The sequence below is a fragment of the Jaculus jaculus genome, chromosome 13 (genome assembly GCF_020740685.1).
Source record: "Jaculus jaculus isolate mJacJac1 chromosome 13, mJacJac1.mat.Y.cur, whole genome shotgun sequence".
Classification (NCBI taxonomy): Eukaryota; Metazoa; Chordata; class Mammalia; order Rodentia; family Dipodidae; genus Jaculus; species Jaculus jaculus.
Genome location: NC_059114.1, coordinates 48,541,488 through 48,565,730, shown reverse-complemented (window position 1 = coordinate 48,565,730; position 24,243 = coordinate 48,541,488). Strand labels below are relative to the sequence as shown.

General features: G+C 45.1%; 2 pseudogenes; one reads left to right on the top strand and one right to left on the bottom strand.

Annotated features, from left to right (window-relative positions):
• Window positions 1-351: 351 nt before the first annotated feature.
• On the top strand, window positions 352-437 carry LOC123454343 (annotated as a pseudogene).
• Window positions 438-11,750: 11,313 nt separating this feature from the next.
• Window positions 11,751-22,367, bottom strand: LOC101602771 (annotated as a pseudogene).
• Window positions 22,368-24,243: the final 1,876 nt, after the last annotated feature.

The following is a 24,243-nucleotide window of genomic DNA, read 5'->3' as shown; positions in this document are numbered from 1 at the left end:
AGGATTAATATCTTGGATATATAAAGAACTCAAAAAATTAAATGATAAGAAATCAAACAAGCAAATTAAAAAATGGGCTATGGGACTAAATAGAGAGTTCTCAAAAGAAATATGGATGGCATATAAGCATCTAAAAAAATGTTCTATATCCCTAGTCATCAGGGAAATGCAGATTAAAACTACATTGAAATTCCATCTCACTCCTGTCAGATTGGTTACCATCATGAAAACAAATGACCATAAATGCTGATGGGGATGTGGAAAAAGAGGAACCCTTCTACACTGCTGGTGGGAATGCAATCTGGCCCAGCCATTGTGGAAATCAGTGTGGAGTTTCCTAAGACAGCTAAAGTGCTCGCTTCGGCAGCACATATACTAAAATTGGAACGATACAGAGAAGATTAGCATTCATGGATTTTATTGTGTACCATAATTTTACTGATTTCATACACCACAATTCAGATCATGAATTACTAACAATAAAAAAAAAATCAGCTAAAGATTGATCTACCATATGACCCAGCTATAGCACTCCTAGGCATATATCCTAAGGACTCATCTCATTACCTTAAAGATACTTTCTCAACCATGTTTATTGCCACTCAATTCACACTAGCTGGGAAATGGAACCAGCCAAGATGTCCCTCAACTGATAAATGGATAATGAAGATATGACACATTCATGCAATGGAGTTCTACTCAGTGGCAAAGAAATATGAAGTTATGAAATTTGCAGGAAAATAGATAGATCTGGAAAGGAGGTAACCCAGGCCCAGAAAGCCAAGTGTCACATGTTCTCTCCCATATATGGATCCTAGCTACAGATGATTGGACTTCTGTGTGAGTAGGAAGAAAACTCAGTAGCAAAGGCTAGTAGGATAGAAAAGAGATATAAAGGGAAGAGAAAGGAAGGGAGGAGGGTACTTAATAGGATGGTATTGTATATATGTAAGTATAAGAATAGATTAATGGGGGTGAAAAGGCCCAAATGAGGTCAGGGGAAGAGATTGAGTAAAGGAAAGGTGGAGGAAGGGCTAATTAAAACCTAAGAGGATATAAATAAGTCATATGGAAACCTACTTTTTATGGACAATGGAACACTCAGGAGCTGTAGATTGTGGCTAGAAAATTTTCAGTGCCAGGGATGGGATATCTTCCAGTGAGTTATTGGCCAGGGAAGTCCCTGATATCCCCAAAACATTAAAAGCCCTTGCCAAGGCCCTTACTTTCCCATCAGGAATAGATAGTAAGACCCTATTGCCGAAGGCACCATATACTTGGGCTGCAAGGCCACTGAGAAATCCTGATTGAACTGAGCCAACGGGTGCCATAGTGGTATGTCTGTTATGGTCAAAACCAGCTGCCCTCTAATTGGACTGAAGGCCCACTCCATGGGAGGGAATACATCCCTGATACTGAAAACCTACAACAGGGGTAGTCATGAGCCCTAGGGGTGTAACATCTGCTGCTGTCTGGCTAAATGTATATACTATGCTTATCAAACTGCCCAGTAAGCACTTCTCTTAATATTCATACCCTTATATTAATGCTACTCTCACCTTTGGTAGAGAATCTTCTCCTTTCAGATGGCAGTGACCTTGGGATGACTCAGAAGGCATCATGATGTTGGAAAGAAGTGACAGGAGTGCTCAGCACTGCAATATCTCTATCATACCTTCCAAGACTCAGGATCTATTGCAGGAGAGGTGGCAGAAAGAATGTAAGAGCCAAAGGAAGGGTAGAACTCTTTACAACGTGCTCCCCCCAGACACAAAATGGCCTGAATATCCATGACCTCACAGTGCCTTACACACGTACACAAGACCATCATAATAGGAGGAAAAGATGATGACATCAAAATAAAAGAGAGACTGAAAGGGGGAAGGGACATGGTGGAGAATGGAGTTTTAAGGGGGGATGTGGGGTTAGGATATTGTTTACAATCATGAAAGTTGTTAATAAAAAAACAAAAATGGGTAAGAGAAATGGGGGAGTAGAAGCCTATGGAGCCAGGGAGGACAGGGGCCTCAGCCTGGCCCATAGCAAGTGCTTCTTTCTAGGAGAGCCACTCTGGAAGGGCAGTCAGGCAGAGTACACAGAGCCCTGGGATGGCATGTCTCCAGCCTGCTGTTCATTGGCAAACCCACACATGACAGGGGCAGCTCCCCAGCTGGCTCACCATTATTTTTTTACATTTCTTATTTTTTTAATGTTTATTTTAGAGAGATCAAATGAGCGGCAGCAAGAGAGGGTTGGGGAGAGAATTGATGCTCCAGGGCCTCAGCCACTTCAGTAGAACTCCAGACACTTGTGCCACCCAGTGGGCAGGTGCCATCTTGTGCTTGCCTCCCCTTTGTGCATCTGGCTTATGTGGAATCAGAAGAGTTGAACATGAGTCCTAAGGCTTTGCAGGCAAGTGCCTTAACTGCTAAGCAATCTCTACAGCCCTGGATTTACATTTTATATGTGTGTGAATGTGGCTCACAAATTTAATTGAGGCTTCTAGGTTTGGAAAGGGGAATAAGAACAGGTTACTTTCTGATGCTGTAGCCTTCCTCCTGGAGAATCCCATGGAATGGGGCTGGAGAGATTGCTTAGTGGTTAAGGTGCTTGCCTGCAAAGCCAAAGGGCTCAGGCCCAACTCCCCAGGACCCACGTAGGCCAGATGCACAAGGGGGCACACACATCTGGAGTTCAGTCACAATGGCTAGAGGTCCTGGCGTGTCCATTCTCTCTCCCTCTCCCTATTTCTGTATCTCTCTCTCTCTCTCAAATAAATAAATTAATTAAATAAAATACTTTTAAAAAAAGAACCCATGGAGTGTTGACAATCTTTTGAAGCACATGTATTACTTACCTTTCTTGTTTCTATTATAAAATACCTGATTAATACAACTTCAGAGAGGAAAGAGTAATTTTCACAGTTTAAGAACCAACATGATAGGGGCGTGGTTATGTCTCTGCAGAGCCAGAAGCAGACAGGAGATGGTGCTGAGCTGGCTTCTTTTCGCCCTTTTTATTCAGTTTGGGACCTCAGATCATAGGGCTGCTGCCGCCACCATTCCCCTTCATTTATTTCTTCCTGAAAAACCCTCTGTCATATACACAAATGTGCGTGTGCACACACGAAGGTATACCTCACCAATGTCCTACGTTTTTCTTTTTCTTTTTTTTTTTTTTTGTTTTTTGGAGATGGGGTCTCACTGTATGTAGCCCAGGCTGTCCCACAACAAAACTCTAGTCCCAGACTGGCCTTGAACTCACATTGAACCTCCCACTCAGCCTCTGAGAGCTCAGATTGCAGGCGTGTACCACCAATCCTAGACTAGGTGTTTTCTTAAAAAAAAAGACAACGAAGTTTTAAAAATTATTTATTTATTTATTTATTGTGAGTGAGAAAGAGCGAGAATCAGAGAGGCAGAATGAATAAAAAATGGCCATCGCTGCCTTAATCCCAGCACTTGGGAGGCAGAGGTAGGAGGATAGGCTTGAATTTGAGGCCACCCTGAGACTACAGAGTGAATTCTAGGTCAGCCTGAGCTAGAACAAGACCCTACCTCAAAAAAACAAAACAAAAATCACTGTCCCCATGCCTGGCTTAAATACTATTTATTTATGTGAGAGAAACAAAAAAAGAGAAAGAGAGAATGGGTGCGCCAGGGCCTCTCACCGCATCCAACTCCACATGCATGTGCCTCCTTGTGCATCTAGCCTTGTCTCAGTACTAAGAATTGAACTCTGGTCCTCGGGCTTTGCAGGCCAGCACCTTAACTGTTGAGCCATCTCTCCAGCTCTCATTTTATTTTTTGATTCAGTGTTTTGCTTTGTGGTCCTGGCTGGCCTAGAACTCACTTTGTGGCCCAGGTGGACTTAGAACTTGTCCCAATCCTCCTGTCTCAGCCTCCCAGGGGCTGGGATTGTAGGTGTGCAGCAGTGCACCTGACACTCTTGGTCATCTGATGGGCGTGTTTTGGTTTGGTTGGCTCTTGTTTTGTTTTGGAAGCAGGGTCTCGACCCAGGCTGGCCTCAAACTCACAGTGACCCTCCCATCTCTGCCTCCCATGTGCTAGGATTACAAGAGTGTGCCACCAAGTTCATGTTGGTCATCTGATTCATTTTTAATTTTTATTCATTTACTAGAGAGAGAGAGACAGAAAGAGAGCAAATGGGTGTGCCAGGGCCTCTAGCCATTGCAAATGAATTCCAGATGCATGCACATTTTGTGCATCTGGTGTTCATGGGTCCCAGGGAATTGAACCTGGATCCTTAAATAAATAAATATATTAAAACACGTGGGAGGCAGAGGTAGGAGGATAGCTATGATTTAGAGGCCACCCTGAGACGACAGAGTGAATTCCAAGTCAGCCTAGGCTAGAGTGAGACTCTACCTTGAAAAACAAAAAACAATCAGAAGATATTTTATCCAGGGCAAGCTGTCTGGCTTGAGAGAAGCTTGCACAAATTTTTGCAATACAGTGAGATGCGGTACTGCTGAGAGTTTGAAGCGCAGGGCTAAATGCGTACTTCTGAGTGAGGCCTGCCATCTGGTGGCCGTTGGTGGTACAATAGGCTTTTTGCTGCTAGGTCGTGGGATTCTGTTATCAGAATTTTTTTGATTGATTGATTGATTTTATTTTTATTCTGGTTTTGCTAAGTAGGGTTTCACTCTAGCCAAGGCTGCCCTGGAATTCACAAAGTAGTCTCAGGGTGGCCTTGAACTCACAAGGATCCTCCAACCTCTGCCTCCCAAGTGCTTAAAAGGGATTAAAAGCGCATGCTACCACGCCTGGCTATTTATTTTTTGTTTTTTCCAAGTTGAGTTTTGCTGTAGCCCTGGCTGACCTGGAATTCACTATGAAGTCTCAGGTGAATTCACTCATTCATCCTTTCTTTCTTTGACAGAGAAAGAAAAAGGGGGGAGAGAAGAGAGAGAGAAAGAAAGAATGGGTGTGCCAGGGTCTCCAGCTACTGCAAACAAACTGCAGACACATGTGCTTCTATCTCAGGTGCGTACTGGAGAATGAAACCTATGTCGTTAGGCTTCGCAGGCAAGCACCTTAACTGCAAAGCCATCTCTTCAGCCATCCTTTTTATTAGGAGGATCACCATGAGTTCCAGGCCAACCTGAGACTACATAGTGAATTCCAGGTCATTCTGGACTAGAGCAAAACCTTACCTTAGAATAAGAAAGAAAATTAAATTGCAGGAGAATCCAGCAATAGCTAGTTGTGCCTTAGGAAGGAGGTGATCCATCCAAAGTCATCACCAAATTTGTTAATTTTAGTTTGTTCATTTTCTTTTCTTTCTTCCTTCCTCTCTTTTCTTCATCTTTCTTTTTTAAATTTTTCATTTATTTATTTAGTTTAAATTTTTTTGTTTATTTTTATTTATTTGACAGCGACAGAGAGAGAGAGAGAGAGAGAGAGAGAGAGAGAGAGAGAGAGAGAGGGAGAGAGAGGGAGAATGAGGGCCTCCAGCCACTGCAAACGAACTCCAGATGCCTGCGCCCCCTTGTGCATCTGGCTAACGTGGGTCCTGGGGAATCGAGCCTCGAACCAGGGTCCTTAGGCTTCACAGGCAAGCACTTAACCGCTAAGCCATCTCTCCAGCCCTTATTTATTTATTTTAGAGACTGAGAGAGGCAGAGAAAGAGGGAGAAAGAATGAGCACATTAGGACTTCGAGTCACTGCAAATGAACTCCAGACACATGTACATGTGTATCTGGCCTATCTGGGTCCTGGAGAAAAGAACCTGGGTTGTTTGGCTTTGCAGGCAAGCACCTTAACTTCTCAGCCATCTTCCCAGCCTTGCATCTTTCTTTTTGTGAGATAGGCTGTCACTCTACCCCAGGCTGGCCCAGAACTCATGACAATCCTCTGACCTCAGTCTTCCAAGTACTGAGATTCCAGGCATGAGCCACTATGCCCAGCTGCCTGGTTTTCATTTTCTAACCTATCCTTAAAGGAAAGTACAAATCCCAGAATTCAGGAGTCTCAGGCAGGAGGATCAGCATGAGTTCAAGGCCAGCTTGGGATACCTAGTAGGTTCAAGGTCAGTCTGGGCTACAGTGTCCTTTTGGAAGGACAAAAAGCAAAGGAGGGAAGATAAAGGGGAAAATAGGGTCACCCCATCCTCACAGTCGTCCAGCAGTGTAGCCATGCTGTCTGGCAGGGTTGTTGTTTTGTTGTTTGCTTGTTTTCATTTTAGATTTTGGTTTGTTTGTTTAGACCAGGGTCTGGCCAAGTCACCTAGTCTGGCCTTCAATTTGTGGTCCTTCTGCGTGTGTCACGTCAGTGCTGGAGTTCAGACAAGCACGCCCTGCTTACATCCAGTAGCTGTTGATTGCGTACAGCCGGTGGAGATGAAAGGTTGTGGTTAGGTGTCCTCCTCGATTGCTCTCTGAATCACGGTTCAGATTTGAACCCAAGGCTCATCAATTTGTCTAGTTAGCCAGCTTGTCATGGGGATCCCCTGTTCCACTTCCCAAATGCTGCCCTCCTGGGAAGGCCATCATGCCTGCTCGGCATTTATCCAAACTCAGGTCCTCACACTTGCAGCGAGCGCTTGAACCAGTGAGCCATCTCCCCAGCCCAGACCTGGTGGTTTTTGAAACGAGCAAGAACGTGATTGATTTGTCCCACCACCTCTGTCATAAGCTTACCTGTCATTGATTTCCTGCATCTTTCATGTGCTTCTGGTAATTATCTGTTGTGATGCTGGGTGTGTGTGTGTGTGTGTGTGTGTGTGTGTGTGCGCGCGTAGATCTTCTTGTGTTGCTTATGTATCCCAGGCTGTCCTTGAACTCCTGACCTTCCTATCTCAGCCTCTGGAGTAGCTGGGGCTACAGGCGCACACCATCACTCTTAGCAGGAAGCTAGTTGCTTACAAATGATGGTTCCTGACAATGAACTATCAACAGCAGGGGTGATTTTGCTTTGCCCTTGGGATTTCAGCTGAGGTATTTCCACAAGGAAGATGGCACCCTGAATATCCGGGGCTCCTGCTGGTCATTTCCAGCAGACCCCACCACCACCCCGCCCCCAGGTGGTGCCTCTCCCAATCTGGCAGCTCTTGTCACTGGAAGAACAGAAGGGTTGTAGCTAAGCTGAGGTAGCTGGAGGGCAAGGGGGCTGCTCAGCAGAGCCAGTGTGTGTGTGGCGGGGGAGGGGGAAGGGGGAAGGCTGATAATCATGCCTTGAAAGAACATTTAGGGGCTGAAGAGATGGCTTAGCGGTTAAGTGCTTGCCTGTGAAGCCTAAGGACCCTAGTTCGAGGCTCGATTCCCCAGGACCCATATAAGCCAGATGCACAAGGGGGCACACGTGTCTGGAGTTCATTAGCAGTGGCTGGAAGCCCTGGCGCTTCCATTCTCTCTCTCTCTCTCTCTCTCTGTCTCTTTTTCTCTCTGTCTCTCAAATAAATAAACAAACAAAATTTTTTAAAAAAGAACATTTGATGACATGGAGAATTACAATTAACTAAGTTTTAAAATGTATTTTACAAAACTATATACACAGCTGGGCATGGTGGCGCAACCCTTTAATCCCAGCACTCAGAAGGCAGAGGTAGGAGGATCACCATGAGTTCAAGGCCACCCTGAGACTATGTAGTGAATTCCAGGTCAGCCTGGGCTAGAGTGAGACCCTACCTCAAAAACAAACAAACAGACAAACAAACAAAAATAAAACAAACAACTATATACACAGTGATATTTCAAATACACATATGTATATACTACAGTAGGCAAAATGATGATGGTGATTGGCATAGCTTAGTAGCTACCTTTTTGAATTTTCCAAAGTTTTTGCAAGGAGAATGAATATTTTCTCTCTCTCTTTCTTTCTTTCTTTCTTTCTTTCTTTCTTTCTTTCTTTCTTTCTTTCTTTCTTTCTTTCTTTCTTTCTTTCTTTCCCAGGTAGAGTTTCAAGCTAGCCCAGGCTGACCTGGAACTCACTATGTAATCTCAGGGTGGCCTCAAACTCACGACAATCCTCCTACCTCTGCCTCCTGAGTGCTGGGGTTAAAGGCATGCACCACCATGCCTGGCGAGAATGAGTTTTATTTCATTTATTTTCTTATTTTTAGTCTCACTAGCTCAACCTAACCTGGAATTCACTTTAGATCCATGTTGGCCTCCAACTCATGATGATCTTCCTACCTCTGCCTCCCGGGTACTGGGATTAAAGGTTTGTTCTACCTGGACTGGCTGAGAATGATTTTCAAAAAGGATGTTATTTCTTTGCAAGCAGAGAGAGAGAAAGAGGACGCCAGGACCTCTAGCCCCCTGCAAACTACTCCAGACGTATGTGCCAATTTGTGCATCTGGCTCTACGTGGGTACTGGGAATCAAACCTGAGACCTTAGGCTTTGCTGGCAAGAGCCTAAACTGCTGAGTCATCTTTTCTTTTTGTTTTTTTCCATGTAGGGTTTTGATCTAGCCCAATTTGACCTGGAATGTAGTCTCAGGGTGGCCTTGAACTCACAGCAATCTTCCTATGTCTGCCCCCCAAGTGCTGGGATTAAAGGCACGCACATGCCGGGCTTGAATTTTTAAAATATTTTTACTTTTATTTATTTATTTGAGAAAGGGAAAGAGGGAGGGAGAGAGGGAGAGAGAGAGAGAAAGAATGGGCACACCAGGGCTTCCAGCCAGTGCAAACAAACTCCAGAGGCATGTGCCACCTTGTGCATCTGGCTGACGTGTGTCCTGGGGAATTGAGCCCAGATCCTTTGGCTTTGGAGGCAAGTGCCTTAACCACTAAGCCATCTCTCTGGCTCCAGGCTTGAATTTTTAAAACAGAGAAAAGTACAGGAAAATAAAGACTCCCATTCCTAGAACTGAACTGTGGTTTTGCTTCAATAATAAAGGAATGGAATGTGATAGAGAAAGCTTAACTACTCTTTGTTCCCAGGTCCAAGCCCTGTCTTCTCAAGTACACATCCATCCACTCTGTTTCTCTACATTTTCCTTAAGCTTGGAAGCTCCTGCTTCCTTTTTTTCTTTTTTCTTTTCTTTTCTTTCTTTTTTTTTTGGGGGGGGGGGATTTTTGAGGTAGTGTCTCACTCTAGCTCAGGTTGACCTGGAATTCACTCTGTAGTCTCAGGGTGGACTCAAACTCACAGGGCTCCTCCTACCTCTGCCTCGCGAGTGCTGGGATTAAAGGCGTGCGCCACCACGCCCAGCCTCTGGAAGCTCCTGCTTCCAAAAACACAGAATGCTGCTTCTCACATTTACTCGGTTTTGCCACATGGCCACACTTCTACTAAACACCATCATCTTAGGTTCTCTGTGAAGAACAAACCAATTCATATATATATATTTTTGTTTGTTTGTTTGTTTTGTTTTTGTTTTTCGAGGTACAGTCTCACTCTGGCTCAGGCTGACCTGGAATTCACTATGTAGTATCAGGGTGGCCTCGAACTCACAGCGCTCCTCCTACCTCTCTCTGCCTCCTGGGATTAAAGGCCAAATACTTAAGTAAAACCTTGATGGAGACTGATTAAACATATCTTAAGAATAAGGTCAAACCTGGTCATTGTTGAGTTAAGCCAGTCTGAGTTTAACATACGTTAGAGACATTATGGCAGACACAAAGTAATTTCTTAAACAAGTATCTTTAACCATTGAATCATTTTACAGCTTAACATAAAGCAATATTTATGACTATTGAAGCTTTAGATAAACATTGTTTGTATATAGCAGGTTTCTCTAGGACATGAGGAGCTTTCTCAGTTTCCTAATAAATAAGTCATAATGATTAAATTGTCTCTTATGAGACTTAGATTATAACCTTAGTGATAACCACCCCACAAAACCAACATGAACAAGGTGGGAACCATATTAAAATTATAGGGTTTCAGATATAATAAACTTATGAGAGAATTAAATATTAATGAACCAATTTTAATATAGAGATTTAGTTAAAAGTTGATAAATAGAGGAACATAGCTAACTTGGTTGAGCACTCTAAAGCCAGTCTTTTACAACCATTATCATGACCAGAATAACATCAGTGAGTTAAAGTTTTAAATTTACAACCTGAATTCCATAGCATTTTACAGCCAGCCAGGGCTGTCCTTTATTAGTCTGATGTAAGCCCTAGGCTAATAGTCAATTTTTACCTCAGAGTCTGTAATCTGATCAAGTTCTTTAAGACTTAATCAACTTTGTCTTTAACCTTTTGTTTAAGCTTTCTCATACTTTTATCTACATTCCTTACTCATACCTTTGTCTACATACTTTTGCCTTACAATCTATGTAACCACTCTGTAACAATCACTTTTTTAAAAAACATTTTATTTTATTATTATTTTTTTTATTTGAGAGAGATAGAATCAGACAGAGGGAGAGAGAAGGAGAGAGTGAGAGAGATAATGGGTGCGCCAGGGCCTCCAGCCACTGCACACAAACTCTAGATGCATATGCCATCTTTTGCATCTGGTTTACATGGGTCCTTGGGAATTGAACCTAGGTCCTTTGGCTTTGCAGGTGAGTGCCTTAACCTCTAAGCCATCTCTCCAGCCCTATAACAACCTTTTTCATCAAACATTTACCATCTAACATTTAAAATTTTGCCTTCCTTAGTCAGTTTATCTCATAAATACCAACAAACACTTTCATTGTCCTTACCATAAGATTTTTAATATGACCATTTAAGTTTTTCATTATTGTCCTCAAAAGTCAAAAGACTTTTTGAAATAATCCAAACGACCCTCAATAGAACAGATTTGACTTGTACTATTTACCCAGAACATACATATAGATTTTTTATTTGTTTTGAGTTAGGGTTTCACACTAGCCCAGGCTGACCTGGAACTCACTATGTAGTCTCAAGATGGCCTTGAACTCACAGTGATCCTCCTACCTCTACCTCCAGAGTGTTGAGATTAAAGGTGTGCATCACCATGCTCGGCCCATATATATTTTTTGGTTTTTGAGATAGGGTCTCACTCTAGCCCAGGCTGGCCTGGAATTCACTACGGAGTCTCAGGGTGGCCTTGAACTCTCAGCAGTCCTCCTACCTCTGCCTCCCGAATGCTGGGATTAAAGGTGTGCACCACTATGCCTTGCCCATATAGATTTTATTATTTGTTGATTTTGGAACTTTTTATGACTTTCCTGAAACACATTTTTTTAAATGTGAAGGCAGATTCAAATACTATTAGAAATTTAAGTCTTGAGGCTGTTGTCCGTTAGTAGTTTCATAGATGCATAGAGAAATAAAGTAAACTTAAAAAGTTACAGATTTATTTTTTTTGAAGTGGTTAGATACACATTTATAAAGTTTACCATCTTGCAAAATAAAAGCATTTTGACAATTTTATCTTCATTTGATGAAATCAATTCATAATTTAGAAACTATTAACTCACAGTTATTAAAAGGAATCAGCTACTGGAGACACTGTGGCATATGTCCAACGGCCTTGTACAAAGCCTTTCACACTACCTAAAATGTTTTCTTCTATGAGTGAAAGCTGCTGGGTGCAGGTTTATAATACTACAAGTCAGTCTTCAGGTTAGTGTCAGCAGGTGGCAAAAACCACCTATCCCATCACACTAGCAGAATAAGGGCTTGTCATCACTGTAGACACACATCTGTAACCTTGCACACTAACTTTAATCTTAACAAGGAATTTCAGTGTCATACTAACATGGTTTAAGTTAAAAGGATGGTTCAAGCATTGTGTCCTGTCCTGTAGGGTTACAAATAGCTTATTGGAAAACCCAGAGCCTGCTGGATCTGTGAGGTAGTAGGCTCCAACCCTCATCACCAACAGATCACACTTCTCCAAAGTTGGTGTGGCCCATCTTCTTGGCGTGGTCCCTTGACTTCGCTTGTCCAGTTAACCCCTTCTGGCACACCATGCATCTCAGGGTGAAGCGGTTCACATCAGTAAACTGTCTCTTTCTTCGAGCTTCATCTGCTAACTCCAGTGCTTGTACAAGAACAATATCATCATTAGAGGAGAAAATGGTCAGCGGAGGGGTATCTGGGTCAGGGAAGTTATGCTGAAGTGGATCATAGTGGATGCCATCTTAGATAAGCAGAACCCTTTTGGTATATCCTGCATCTTCCCCGAAACAATCAACTCTTACTGTCTGTGTATCTACTACATATATTTCACATTGATAGAACTTAGACAAAATGGATATTTCAATTGCTCCTCCCCAAGCATCATCCCTTTTGATCCGCTCACAGGACTCTTGGTTTGTTTTTCCCAGTATGGCCTCACTATAGAAGTCTGGATCGCTTGCTACAATTGTGCTGAGTCGTCTCATCTCAGGGGCACAGGCTGGATTCAAGACTCCTCCTTCAACGACATAGCACACACTGGTAAAGAGGCAAGGGTCGTCTGCCGGGACGGAGAATCTGGTAAGCACAGGCAAAGTTTCCCTGACAGCCTGGGAGCACCATGGTTTGAAAATGCAGGTGAAGTTTGGGGTCTGGTTTGGTCTTCTTCAACAATCAGCATGTCGCCTGTTAAAAATAAAACAAATCCAGAACTGACTGGATGGGCAGGTCCCCCAGGGTGGCGTTCCCGTCGCTGAGATCCAGGATTCGCTGACTGCCCGGCGCGATGCAGGTGGTGGCGGCAACGTGGCTCTGAAGTTCCTGCAACCGGGCCCGGCTGGACAGCCCCTGCAAAACATGGGTGCCTCCCTGGACACGCCGGTGGAGCCAGTTTTGGTCCCAGGAACCGACCCGGAGATGCCGCCAGGACAACGTGCAGCGGGCCCAGCGTCAAGATGGTGGCCCAGATTTCTTATAAGAAGTCCCCATCTGGGCTGGAGAGATGGCTTAGCGGTTAAGTGCTTGCCTGTGAGGCCCAAGGACCCTGGTTCGAGGCTCGGTTCTCCAGGACCCACGTTAGCCAGATGCACAAGGGGGTGCACGCTTCTGGAGTTCATTTGCAGTGGCTGGAAGCCCTGGTGAGCCCATTCTCTCTCTCTGCCTCTTTCTCTCTCTGTCACTCTCAAATAAATAAATAAAAAATAAATAAAAAAAGAAGTGCCCATGTGTTCACAGCAACTTGGAACTCACCCATCATCATGCTGGGACCAGGATCCTGAGGTTCCCTGCGTCTGCAGCACCCTGGCTCTGCAAGGCAGCGAAGCTAAGAAAGAAGAGCCATCAGGGGCTCTCCTGGGGGCAGTGTCTTGTCTCCCTGTGTAACAGTGAGACTTATGTGTTAGGCTCTCCTCTTACTCTCAGGGCCACCTGCCGATCAAGCCCTTCAGAGGAAAGCACTAGGTGACACACGGCAGGTGTCTGCTCATGGGTAGTCCCCACTTCTGTCCTTGTCATGGAGAGCTGACCCAGCTCCAGAGCATGTGAGAACAAGACAGCTTCCCCAGGTATTATAGCACCTGTCGGGACTGGCCCAGAACTTAACTGTTCCTGGTCGACTTCTTGCCCCTGGGGAGCACAGCAGGACAGCAGAACCTTCCTCCTCCCCCCCCCCTTTTTTTTTTTTGCTGGTAGTGTGGAGGGGCTCTCCATCCTTTTTGGTAGGTAGGTGGCTGGGCTTAGGGCCTGAGTGACTTCCACTCACATTTGTTTTTTGTTTTGTTTTGTTTTTCAAATTTTTATTAACCATTTCCATGATTATAATGGTAATACCCTCCCTCCCCCCACTTTCCCCTTTGAAACTCCACTCTCCATCATATCCCCTCCTCCCCCCCATCAGTCTCTCTTTTGTTTTGGTGTCATGATCTTTTCCTCCTATTGTGATGGTCTTGTGTAGGTAGTGTTGGGCACTGCGAGGTCATGGATATCCAGGCCATGTTGTGTCTGGGAGGAGCACGTTGTAAGGAGTACTATCCTTTGGCTCTTACATTCGTTCCGACACCTCTTCTGCAATAGACCCTGAGCCTTGGAAGATGTGATAGAGATATTGCAGTGCTGAGCACTCCTGTCACTTCTTCCCAGCACCATGATGCCTTCTGAGTAATCCCAAGGTCACTGCCACCTGAAAAGAGAAGGTTCTCTACCAAAAGTGCGAGTAGCATTAATATAAGGGTATGAGCATTAAGAGAAGTGCTTACTGGGCAGTTTGATAAGCATCGTGTATATATATTTAGTCAGACAGCAGCAGACATTACACCCCTAGGGCTCATGGCTACCCCTGTTATAGGTTTTCAGTATCAGGGATGTATTCCCTCCCATGGAGTGGGCCTCCAGTCCAATTAGAGGGCAGTTGGTTTCCACCATGACAGACGTGCTATTATTGTACCCATTGGCTCATTTGACCTGGCTGGCAAAATATAGGGCTTGCAGCATCCACTGTTCAGTATCTTCACTGGTGATTTCTCTTTCTCCCATTGAACTGCATGTAGAATGGCTTCTTCCAGCTTTCTGTCAGCTGGTCTACATGGAGGAGGTTATCAGTTCAGTTCCAGCAGGAGTTCTCAGTGGCCTTGCAGCCCAAGTATGTGGAGTCTTCGGCAATAGGGTCTTACCATCTATTCCCCACTCACATTTGTTTAGCTCAGAGACCTCTGCAAAACCTTGCAGAGACTTTTATCTTGTTTTGTCTCCTTCCATGATTTAACCCCTTCCTCAATGTCAAGGCCTAGAGTGTTGGAATTCTCCAGTAGCCCAGACATCACTGTCTCTCTCCACCCCCCTTTCTGTGGCCTTGGGTTTAGCCATTTTCAAGTCCTGCCAGCCAGAACCTCATTACTGGTGACTGTGTTTGGCGGCAGCTGTGTGTGTGGGGGTGGGGGAGGGTGGGGGAATCTCTGGCCTTGAAGCTGACTCTTGAAGCTGTGTGTGTGTGTGTGTGTGTGTGTGTGTGTGTGTGTGTGTGTGTAATTCTAGGGAGAGTGTCGGACTTTTCTCAGGGCTACAGGGCAGCTCTCTGATCTTGCCTGTTTACAAGTTTTTAAGAAAGAATAGGAGATTCTTTCATTTTTCCCTGTCTATGTTCCCTCCTGGGGCCATTCAACATTAAAAGCTTGCCATGGGGCTGGAGAGATGGCTTAGCGGTTAAGGCACTTGCCTGCAAAGCCAAAGGATCCCGGTTCAACTCTCCAGGACCCATATAAGACAGATGTACAAGGGCATACATCTGGAGTTCATTTTCAGTGGCTAGAGACCCTGACATGCTCATTCTCTCTCTCTCAAATAAAAAAATAAAAAATATTTTAAAAAAGAAAAGAAAAGAAAAGAAAGAAGCTGGCCATGCATTCTAGGACAGTGGGCTTGGTGGAGGACTTCCCCCACAATGGATTTCCCACTCTGCTGGTGCTGCAGCAGAGACACAAAGACTAAGCCTTCCTGAGCATGCGCTGCTCACGACAGAGTCACTCTGCAGCCTTAGGGCTGTGAGCCACAAACAGTGGTACACACATTCCTATCAAGTGCTCTTTTCATACAGACTCCAGACAACCATCTCCCCCTCACACATTCATTCATTCGGACAGACAGAAGCTATGCATTCCCGTTTTAAATTTCTATTCTGAGACCAAAACCCAACCTTGAAATTACTTCAGGTATAATTTCAAACCTCACATTGAGGATTTTCCAAACCAAACCTGACTAGCCTCAATTTTCCCGGGGTGGTCAGCGTGTCCAGGTCACTCAAGGATGACCTGTGAGCCTCATTATGCACTTGGGAGGTCGAAGGTTCCCTCTGGTGGCCATCCCATATCAAAGAATGGTCAGTAGAATTCACAGAGCTTCCTCAAAGAAAAGGCATCTCACGAGGCACCTAAATCAGTTGCCTGCTGTTGAAATGAGGAGAAATTAGTAAGAGTAATTGTAATTGTTTGCCCCATGGTGGAGTTCTCATGTTCTGCAATTGGCTTCCTAGCATGTTCCAAAAATGTTAGACACAAATGGACAAAACAAACACCAAACAGAATGACAAAGACACATGGCCACACAGACCTGAAACAGACAGACCAGGGGTCAGGGCAACACCTCGCCACTGCCTAGGATTCGAAAAGTGGTGCTGCATCCAGCCTTCCACTGAATCCCCCTTACATCCGGAGGCTTTCCAAACCAGGTGACTCTCCGCTCACGGTGTTGATATCTCCTGACTACCATTCCTTCCCGCCAAGGGCTAAGAAACATCTCTCAGCAGCTGCTCCCTAGGGTCTCCACCTCACAGTCGGAGCAGAGTCCAAAGAGATCAAGACTCTGGGAGGCCAGATTCTGGGGTCAATTTAATGAGAAGATAAAATCTTACTGGGGCCTCCAAAATGTAGCAAGTCCCAGACCAGTAATGAAGATTACCCAAATAAAATTTTGAAAAGGAGAGTTTTATTTTATTTGTTTGTTTGTTTTTTGGAGGTAGGGTTTCCACTCTTGTCCAGGCTGACCTGGAATTCACAAATTCACTATGTAGTCTCAGGGTAGCCTCAAACTCACAGCTACCTCTGCCTAGGATTAAAGGTATGCGCCTCCATGCCTGGCTTTTTTTTTTTTTTTCAGTTTTTTTTTTTTTTTTTTAAGGAGTCTTTCTTCAAGCAGCCATTGCCTGTCTCTCCACAGCTGGATGCTAAGGAGGAAAACCAGCCTATCCAATCTGTATAGTGAGCTTTCAAAAACAAAAACTGCATTCCTTTACAATGAACTACCCCTCATTCTTCAGTCTTCCTGTCCCCCACCCCAACAATTATCTTTTGCAGGAGCAAGCAAGCATGATTTACAAAAGCGGAATTTCACTGTTAGTACAGAGGAAGCACCAGTTAAGGGTAAGACCGAACACCAGATGGTGATATGAAGCACGTACCAAGTACCATGTCACCTTGACCTGAGGGCAAGACTAAGATGTCTTTACTGGAATCACGCCCTCAGGTTTGTAGTTACTGCTGTGTTAATCTCTCATAGCTCCAGAAGAATGTCAAGATGGACGAGTTGTCTAAGATGGCTTCCCTTAGGCCTATTTATCAGAGATTGTTTCATGATTCCCAATGACCCACGTAAGCCAGATGCACAAGGTGGTGCACGCATCTGGAGTTCATTTACAGTAGCTATAGCCATGGAATGCCCATATTTTTTTTCTCTCTCTCCCTATTTCTATCTCTCTCTCAAATAAATAAAATAAAAATTATAAAAAGATTTAAAGCTGGGTGTGATGGTATATGCCTTTAATCCCAGCACTCAAGAGGCAGAGGGAGGATGGTGGCTGAGAGACCAAAAATAAATAATGTGTAAATAATTAAACAATGACATTGCCATTGTAGGACAAATCATCGTGAACAAAGGAGGAGCCCAGGCTCGGCTCAGATAAGGAACTAGCTGACTAACGCACTGACCTTTACTTCTGTAACTCATGCTCGCTTGCTCAACAGGACATTCCAGAAATACTTAGCTGTGGGGAACTCCAGCCCCTTGCAAAAGATAGGATCTACAAGCAGTCTGCTGACCAGAGATGAGCAACTAGAAATGTTCCACCGCGCGCCTTCTTGGAACCAATCATTTTAAAAGATGCAATGTGATGTAGCCCCTTTTTCCCCTTCCTGCTCTTTTCCTTTATAAACCCCTACTTTTAGAAGGTCGGGGCTCTCTCCCACTCCTGCTGCGTCGGTCTTTGTGGATTGAGTCCCTGCTTAAGCTTGACATTAAAAGAAACCTGTTGCTTTTACATTCGAGTGTCTCGGCTTCTGTGGCAGTCTTCTAGGTGACTCCTGGGTGACTCCTTGGCTCCTGGTCAGGGGTCTTGGCACAACAGTGGCCATGAGTTCAAGGCCACCTTGAGACTATAGAATGAACTACAGGTCAGACTGGGTTAGAGCAAGACCCTGCTGTAAGATTCAGGAGTGACCAACACCACACAAAACCACTCTGAGGCAAAGATGAAAGCTCTTATTCAGGAAAAGCACAAGCTGTCAGGACTGACTCTCAAGGGGAGCACAGCCAACCTGAGATTCCAGATAGTGGGATTTATAGGGCTCTTCAGTTGGGGGAAGGTGAGGAAGGGAAAAGAACTCCTTTGTTCTTTACATTTGCCATTCAAATAGCTAGGGTGTGAGACCAGAACAGTGAGCAGGTTACTTACAAGATCAGGGGGCAAGAAATCATGGGGGCATTGCTAGGCAAGGAAGAGAATGGCTGTGTGGTTTCTTGAGGAATGTGGATAAATCTGTCACCATCCTGCTGTCCTCAGTGACTCCATTTTTGGGAGCCTGTCCCAACTTATCACCTACCTTGAAAATAAAAATAAATAAATAAATAAATAATCTTAAATAACCTATCAAAACAAAATCCAGGGCCAGGCGTGGTGGTGAATGCCTTTAATCCCAGAATTTTGGAGGCAGAGGTAGGAGTATCCCTGTGAATTTGAGGCTAGTCTGAGACTACACAGTGAATTCCACGTAGGATGGGCTAGAGTGAGACACTACTTTGACAAAACCAAAAAAGGCCAGGATTGGTGGTGCACGCCTTTAATCCCAGCATTTTAAAGCAGAGGTAGGAGAATCACCTTGAGTTTGACACCACCCTGAGACTACATAGTGAATTCCAGGTCAGCTAGGCAAGAGCAACACCCTACCTTGAACCCAAACCACCCCCCAAAAAGACTGAGTGTGGTGACTCACCCTTTAATGAGAGCACTCAGGAGACAGAAGTAGGAGTATCATAGTGATTTCCAGACCACCTTGACCTACACAGTGAATTCCAGGTCAGCCAGGCCTAGAGCGAGATGCTACCTCAAAAAATGAAAGGTACAGAGAACTCAGCACAAAATCAGACTGCCATGGCTCAAGGAACCTTGTGGAAGAGGGGGCAGAAAGATTATAAGAGCCACAAAGTGGGTAGGAATATCCTGAGTCATGGTTCCCACTACCACACATGGACTGAGGCCTTTATAACCCCACAGTGATTAGCATATACCCACTGAGGAGGGCCCCAGGAAGCTGCAGTAAGGGGACAAAATAGGAAAAACTGTTATAATGGGTATAAAAAATTTTATACCTACATAAGACCCTAATAATAGGAGAAAAAGATGATGACATAAAATTAAAAGAGAGACTAATGGAGAGAGGGAGGGGATATGATGGAGAGCAGAGTTGTGAAGGGGAAAGCGGGGGAGGGGAGGGAAATACCATGGTTATAGAAGTTGTCTATAGGTGTGTGTGCATGTGGGTGTGTGTGCGTTTAAAAATATTTTAAGTGGGCTGGAGAGATGGCTTAGCGGTTAAACGCTTGCCTGTGAAGCCTAAGGACCCCGGTTCGAGGCTCGGTTCCCCAGGTCCCACGTTAGCCAGATGCACAAGGGGGCGCACGCGTCTGGAGTTCGTTTGCAGAGGCTGGAAGCCCTGGCGCGCCCATTCTCTCTCTCTCCCTCTATCTGTCTTTCTCTCTGTGTCTGTCGCTCTCAAATAAATAAATAAATAAATTTTAAAAATATATTTTAAAGCCGGGCGTGGTGGCGCACGTCTTTAATCCCAGCACTCGGGAGGCAGAGGTAGGAGGATCACCATGAGTTCAAGGCCACCCTGAGACTACATAGTTAATTCCAGGTCAGCCTGGACCAGGGTGAGACCCTACCTTGAAAAACCAAAAAAAAAAAAAAAAAAAAAAAAAAAAAAAAAAAATATATATATATATATATATATATATATATATATATATATTTTTTTTTTTTTTAAGTACCCTACATAGGTATACAACACTGTTGCTCCCAGAAACCTTGCAGTGCCAGGTTTGGTGCCACTGCTCCTGGTTGCCCATCAGAACTAGATGGAAAGACCCTACTGCTGAAGACACCCCTTGCTTCAGTTCCAGGATGCTGGAAAGTCAGGCTGGGTCTGAGCTGGAAACTTCATCCCTACTGACCAGATTTCACAGTGCTAGAAGACGCGATGGAGGCTGCGGGCGGAAGCACCACCACCCCTTCTTTCTAGCCACGATTGGTCTATACCTGCCCTGACCTCACAGGACCGCTGTGAGATAGGCACAAAGCCCACCTGCATAAGGCCTTGGCTATGCTGGTGCAGTGTAGTGCGGTGCAAGGAGCAGTCAGTGCAGACCTGCCCCACTGAGGCACAACTAGCTGTTGGCTGGTGTGGTGGTGTGATTCAGGTGTCCCCCATAAACTTAGGTGTTCTGAACGCTGGGTTCCCAGCTGACGGCAATTGGAAATTAGCGCCCCCTGGAGGCGGTGTATTGTTGGGGGCGGGCTTATGGATGTTACAGCCAGTGTTCCCATGTCAGTGTTTGGCACACTCTCCTGTTGCTATTGTCCACCTTACGTTGTTGGCCAGGAGGTAATGTCCACCCTCTGCTCATGCCATCGTTTTCCCCTGCCATCGTGGAGCTTACCCTCGAGCCTGTAAGCCAAAATGAACTTCTTTTTCCCAGAAGCTGCTCTTGGTTGGGTGATTTCTACCAGCAATGCCAACCTGACTGCAACAGCTGGATTCTCGTGGTGATTAGTGTGAGTTTTAGTGTTTTGCTCGCTTCCCTTATTAGAAATTTACTTAGCAGAGATAGTTTCCATTTCTTTCGACTGAGTACTCCTCTAAGGAAGTTGACAAGTGAGTGGTTCCAAGCCCTCGTATTATCTGAAATGGAAAAACGAAAGGAGCAATATGAGCCGTTCAATGGCACAGGTGGTTTGGCACAGGCCTTTTTAGCCTGCCGCTGCTTGACTAGGACTTTTGCCGAGGTCAAAGTATTAGAAAAGACAAGACAGCCGGGCATGGTGGCACACGCCTTTTTAAAAAAATTATTATTATTTTGTTTATTTTCATTTATTTATTTGAGAGTGACAGTCAGAGAGAAAGAGGCAGAGAGAGAGAATGGGCACACCAGGGCCTCCAGCCACTGCAAACAAACTCCCGACACATGCGCCCCCTTGTGCATTTGGCTAACGTGGGTCCTGGGGATTCGAGCCTCGAACCGGGGTTCTTAGGCTTCGTAGGCAAGTTCTCAGCCGCTAAGCCATCTCTCCAGCCCAGTGCACGCCTTTAATCTCAGCACTCGGGAGGCAGAGGTAGGAGGATCTCCGTGAGTTCGAGGCCACCCTGAGACTACAGAGTGAATTCCAGGTCAGCCTGGGCTAGAGTGAAACCCTACCTTGAATAAAAAGGAAAAGAAAAAAGAAGGAAAGGAAAGAAGAAAGGAAGGAAGGAAGGAAAAAGAAAAGCCAGTTCTCCTTATAGGTTACATCAGAAATCAACATACTGAAGACTTGGAATCATGCCAACATTATCAAGCTATTCCAAGTCATTCATGGGAAGAAGTATGCTTGTCTTGTTATCAAGCTGAACTCTGTTGAGAAAGCTGGCTACCTGGAGAAGGCAAAAGCCTGTTACATATTTAAACAAATATATGTGGCTTACAGTACTGTCATGCATCTGGGGGAGTCTATGCCAATTTAAAGCCAGAAAGTACACTCTAGACCCTCACCGGGAGACTCAAACTTTCCGACGTTGGATTAAGTTTATGATTTAAAGAAGGATAACATGTCATCTCACAAGGGTACACCATCGAATATTGTCTAATTCATGATGGTGTTGAAGTGATAGCACCATTTCAGGAGTTATCTTATACTTCATGGCAGTAGGCAACCGCTCCCTTCAAGACCACTCAAGACCCGAAATTGAAGATCATGGAGGGGACATATGAGAAGCCAGTTCATCTTTCTGAGAATTCCCAAGAGCTAATTAAGAAAATCTTAGAGCTAGAACCCAGCAAGAGGCCAACTCTAGTGGACTCCACTATCATAAGAACAACGTGGCAACTGGGATTTAAACCAGCAGACATCCAAACATCATCCTGTAACAGGAATTTTTAAATATATATTTATAATTTATTTATTTATTTATTTGAGAGAAAGAGGCAGAGAGATAGAGAGAATGGGCACTCCAGGGCCTCCATCCACTGCAAACGAACTCCAGATGCATGCGCCCCCTTGTGTATCTGGCTCATGTGGATCCTGGAGAGTCAAACGGGGATTCTTTGGCTTTGCAGGCAAATGCCTTAACTGCTGAGCCATCTCTCCAGCCCTGTAACAGGAATCTTCAATCAGAACTGGCCACATCCTTAATCATCCAACACACTATGCAAAGAAGGAGAGAAATTATCCTGCAACTCAGTCTTCCAGATCCAGGGGCCACAACCTCACGGGGCTCTGTAAGTCCTCCTTCTACTGTCTTCCCATCAAAACGGAGCGTCTGCCACCCCAGCTTTTCCACGGAGCTTGATGAAGCTCGGGGGTATGGAGTAACAATCTGCCAGCATGCCCAGAGGATGGCAGGAGAACCTGCATTGCAGATAATGACCCCCGCGACCTGAAGAAGATGCCGAGGGTCAGTACGGCCCCGCGCAGGGAGCTGCGGATGTCGCCAGCCTCTTGCGAGAAGAAAAGCGCACTGTTCTCCGAAGAAGAGGAGTCCCGCTGCGCCGGGCATCCCCGCAGCTACCGTGAGCCGGGCACCACAGGGATTCGCAGGATGCTTGCCAACCCCGTGAGGAGAAGCTGTGTTTGCCTGCCGAGTGTAGGAACATGTACCAACAGAGCTGCTCCGGTGGGAATGATGGGCCTCTGGCGGGCTGCTGGTGCCAGGGCACCGGGGGTCCTGATGTCCTCATGTCTGGCACCAGCCGGGCATGTGGGCCAAGCGCCCACAGAGAGGAACCCCTTACATGTGCCCAGCACACGCAGCCCAGAGGCTCCCACATTGCCAGAAGTGTTAGGTAGAAGTGAGCACACCCTTCTTCTATAGCTGAACTCACCACAAAGAACACCAGAAAAATGAAGGCTTTCTACAGCTCCCCGTGTGCCAGCTGATGGGTAAAGATGACAGAGACGATGGAATGCCTGACATGATCTGGAAACAAGAATGCGTGTGTTTACCCGAGGCAAACTGAGACTTTGACCTTCTGGTCTTCTTTGACCTTTTCCGTAAATCCTATTACACTATAGGGAGTCACTAATAATTAATAATGGATATTAATAAGCCTGTTAATAAAATTAATAATTTTCTTTAAAAGGTGTCTCTTGCGGGCTGGAGGGATGACTTACTGATTAAGGCACTTGCCTGCAAAGCCAAAGGATCCAGGTTCGATTCCCCAGGACCCACATTAGCCAGATGCACAAGGGGCACATGCGTCTGAAGTTCGTTTGCAGTGGCTGGAGGCCCTGGCGTGACCATTCATTCTCTCTCTCTTTCCCCCTCTTTCTCTGCTAAATAAATAAATAAATAAAATATTTTTACAAAAAGTGTCTCTGGCATGGGCTGGGGAGATGGCTCAGCGGTTAAAGTGCTCACCTGCAAAGCCGAGTGGCCCAGATTCAATTCCCCAGTAAGGATGTACCGGCAGATGCACGAAGTAGCGCTTGTTTGTGTCTGCAGTTCCTCCAGCGTTCCTTCATTCTGTCTCTATCTGCCTCTTTCTCTGTCTCTCAAGTAGATAAGAGAATATTTAAATAATAATGTCTCTCACCGACTGCACTTCACTGCCCTTTCATCCCAGCACTCAGGAGGCAGAGGTAGGAAGATCCCCATGAGTTCAAGGCCACCCTGAGACTACAGAATGAATTCCAGGTCAGCCTGGGCTAGAGCGAGACCCTACCTCTAAAACAAATAAACAAACAAAGGACTCATTACTAGAAGCCCCAGAAATGTATTCCTTGCGGGCCTGGATGCCAGAAGGGCAGCTGCAACATGTGGTGATCTTGTGCTTGAAACCTGGGATTTCACCAGAACTCATCATATAGCTCTGCATGTACTTTTTTGTTTGTTTGTTTGTTTTTCTGGGTAGAATTTCACTGTAGCCCACGCTAACTTGAAATCACTATGTACTCTCAGGCTGGCCTTGAATTTACAGCAATCCTGTTTCTGCCCCCTGAGTATTGGGATTAAGGTCTTATGCCACCATGTCCAGTCTTGGTTATGTGGTTTTTAAATTTTTTTTAAAATGTATTTGAGAAAAAGAGAGAGGCAGATAGAGAATGGGTGCACCAGGACCTCCTAGCCATTGCAAAGAACTCTGGATGCATGCTACGTGGGTACTGGAGAATTGAACCTGGGTCCTTTGGCTTTGCAGACAAGTGCCTTAACCACTAAGCCATCTCTCTAGACCTGGTTGTGTTTCTTTTTCTTTTCTTTTCTTTTCTTTTCTTTTTTGAGGTAGGGTCTCACTCTAGCTCAGGCTGACCTGGAATTCATTCTGTAGTCTCAGGGTGGCCTTGAACTCATAGGGATCGTCCTACTTCTGCCTCCCGGGTGCTGGGATTAAAGGCATGTGCCACCACACCTGGCTTGTTTCTTTTGTTTTTGACAC